The sequence below is a fragment of the Euprymna scolopes genome, chromosome 17 (assembly GCF_053919585.1).
Source record: "Euprymna scolopes isolate OS-2025 chromosome 17, ASM5391958v1, whole genome shotgun sequence".
In the NCBI taxonomy this organism is placed as follows: Eukaryota; Metazoa; Mollusca; class Cephalopoda; order Sepiida; family Sepiolidae; genus Euprymna; species Euprymna scolopes.
In genome coordinates this window covers 79362419-79366317 of record NC_136498.1, presented here as the reverse complement: position 1 = coordinate 79366317, position 3899 = coordinate 79362419, and positions in this window count along the sequence as shown.

Here is a 3899-nt window from a genome sequence, read left to right as displayed (position 1 = left end):
TATATATATATATATATATATATATATGTGTGTGTGTGTGTGTGTGTGTGTGTGTGTGTGTGTGTGTGTGTGTGTGTGTGTGTGTGTGTGCATTTTCTAAACGACCGACCTTCGGAGATCGAAAATGAAAATTAAAAAATGGTAATTAAAAATAATAGTCGAGACGTTTTGAAAGTTGGTTATACAATCCAGATAACTTTATTTTGATCTATCATAAATAATCACGTGTTGAATGACGTGATCGAGTTACTCTTTCATCATTTGAATCTTTTCATCCAATTTAAATAATGGACTGACTAAATTCAGAAGTTTTTTTTTATCTAGAACCAATTTAAATATCTGTTACAAATAAAAAGTTTTATATCAAATAAATATACAGTTCTATTCAGTATTGAATGTTTTATATAAATACATTATGGGTTCTTTTTTCTATGCAAAACTACTACCCCATTCCGTTACAGTTTTTTTTTTTCGAACTCAAACAATCTAAACGGAGCTCACTCGTGGCTTTCTTAAATAAAAGATCGTGTCACTAAAAATCATGTCACCTTCTGACGTCACAGAATAAATTCCAATAGTCATGGACCGACAGTACTGACTATTACGATTTTCTGTTTTAATTTTCAAAGAAATTATTGGGAACTTCACGACACGTGTTTAAAAGAGAAAATATTTTATTTTCTGAAAGAAAAATTTAACTTTGCAAAGATGAGAGATAATACTGTGAAATGTTATTTGTGTTATAAAAGTGTATTTAATTACTAATTCACACGTGACTTTAATTTTAAATGAGATTTTTACGGTGCATTTTCTCGGTAAAACGGCAAACATAATGTTGAATTATTTTTATTAACTGTATATGTTCTCATAAAGATCTAAAAAAAAAGTAAATTTTTGGCCAAAAAGTTTAAACATGTTAAACAAATAATTTTGGCATGTTTTTTTCCAGACTGCTTCCCCTTTTTTTTTTTTACATAGGCATCACCACATTATCAAGGCCAAGAGGCCACTCAAGGATAAGGATTAAAGAGTGTACAGTAGAAATTGGACAATATAGTAATCATTAGTAATGAAAATTTGGTAAATTTGATAACTTATATGGAACGGCTCATCAAGAACTTAATTACGTTAGACTTGAACACAACCATATTGTAGTCAGCGTGAAAGCAGGAAAACGGAAGACAATTCCACAGGCGTGCAGTTCTAAGAAAGAAGCTTTGTTCATAGAATCTACGTTTAGGTTTAGGCACAGATAAAGAGTGGGGGGAATTATTGATAGTGTTTACAGCTAGACGAGTGTTTCTTGTGAAAGTTTGGAGAGTGGGGACCATAGATTGAAGCTCAGTCGAACACTTTCCATGAAAATAACGATACATCAGAGACAAGCTCGCAACATCTCTTCTGTGAGATAGAGGTTGCAAGGAGGAGAAAAGGACATCTCCTACGAGGCTAGGGAGTCTATTTTGAACTCTATCAAGGCAGTTCAAGTCCTTTCTAGCAGCTCCTGCCCAGATGTGGCAACAGTATTCCATCCTTGCTTGATAAAAAAATAACTTTTTCACGTTATTATCCATATATTTTGTAGAGAACTATACTTTTCCAATAGCAAACATTTAGACTCGACCAAAATTTTACGATAAGTGTTTTAACATGTCCATTTCTTTTAAATTCATTAAATTCTGTAAAAGCTTTTTGTATAAAAAGAATGTTTCAAGTTTATGACAATTTTTTTTCTAATAATATTTAAAGGGTGATGTTTATTCTTATTGAGTTATCATCTCATTCAGGCTTCCGGTAGAAACTGAACGAGCTAGGGAAACACTACCTAGGGTGTTGTACCAGGTTGGGAGAAGAAGGTTATTAGTAATTGCGCCAGTCCCTATTGGATCAGAGTAGCATGTACGAAGTTTATCAGGTTATAACTTTATCTGTCTCCTACCCAGGTTCGATTGAACCTCGATATGATTGCCCATTATAGAGTCGAGGCCGAGTACTTGCCAATTACCACCACTTCAGACAAGTTCGTGTTATTCACGCAACAAAAGATTGATAAATGTCACCTTAATATCCGGGGAACATGTTTGTCGAGAAGTCCGATGTATGTGGCGATATAGCGATTGATCATCGATTGTGTATCTTGAAATTGTTCCAGGGAGACGAAAAGGAAATCGAAGGATTATGCCAGGTCGAGGTGGCCACGATGCCAATGGCCGTACGTGTGATAAATGGCACCTAGGTGATCGCCATCCAGAAAGAGCTATAACTATTCAAGGTATGCGAGGCAGCTTGGGGATAAAACCTTCTCTAGCGATAGTAGAGTTGTGGAAAGAGTGTTTATTCCCAAATAGTATAGATTTTATTTTTTGCATCAACATAAAAAATTTATTAATTAACCAGTTTTTGGTATTTATGCAGAATACGAAGGAGCTCAAATAATAATATTATTATTTAGGAACACATCCTTAATTAAATTATCCAACATGTTTTTCTATAATTTTGACTTAAAATATATATACATTTCTGCACTGATAACTTTGTATTTAAATCGTTTTCATCTTTAAAATATCATTTATAGTTCATTTTAATTAAAAATTATTTATCGTTCGTTTTAATCAAAAATTATTTATCGTATGTATTCATTAAAATTATTTATCGTTCGTTTTGATCAAAAAATATTTATCGTATGTTTTCATTAAAAATTATTTATCGTTTGCGTACGTTTTAACAATTATTTAGCGTTCGATTTTAATTTATTTGTTTAATTATTGTTTGTGTATTCCCTATTTTTATAATTCAGTTTTTACTGTATTTGATTTTCTCTTGCTTTAACTATAAATGCTGTTACCTGTATTATTCTTGTTTTTGGTTTTTTAATTTACATCGAATAAAGTTCAGTTTCAGCATAAATCGAATCGTATCTCTTTCATTTTTTTTATCTCTTGCAATTTTTAAGTAAATAATAAACGATTCCATGAAAAAACAAAATGTTTATACACAGAATGTGGTTCCGCAGAAACAACACACTTTTCCTTTTAAATAAAATTAATTCTTCTTTTTCTTTTTCTTTTTTTTCAATTAATATTGAATAAGCTCAGTTTCTATTCGTAATGTTTCTTATTTTTCTCTTCTTCAATGCAAGTTTAAAAGTTTTCTAGTGGTTTTATAAAAAGCTCTTATTCATTGCCAACAGTCTCACTATTCGACAGATTTTGTCTGTTTGGACGTCAGGCGTGACGTTATTTTTCAGTCACTAGGCTTTTTTCTATTTACGAAGGTCACGACACATTGGGTCATATTATTCGAGTAACTAGAATTTTTCACACCTCAAAAGCACCAATTAACCTCACGATATTGAAACAAAATCAACTGGTTCAAACGATGCGTTGAGTAGATTTCCATCTAAAGATCGCGCCGGCGTATGAGACGTGCTCTCTTATACGTCCACACGATAAAAATGTTAACACGTGATATAAATCTTATAGATGCGATATTTTGAACTTTAAATTCCTCAAAAGAATAAAATTCTGAAAATCGATCTGTAAGAAAAAGTGCATAAAATCAATAAATTTATGTCTCGAATTTTTCCGGATGAGGATTGATAATTTGGATTATTTGGATTATTCAGAGTTTTGTTTCCATCTTGGATATTATTCTCGTTATGTACGACGTTTCGGACTTCATGTTGTTGAGCTCGTGATATTTTCGAGAAAGGGGGTATGGTTTAACCTTAGTGCGGGAAATACTAAGAAAAAACTTGCGAATAACTGAAAACTTATACCTAGTCATGGTTGACTAAACGAGAGCAAGCTACGCTAATATATTAAATTAGGGTTCCGTTCGAAATTCAGTACATTTATTTCTCGAGTTGGACAGAAATATTCCCGAGCTCAACAAAATTC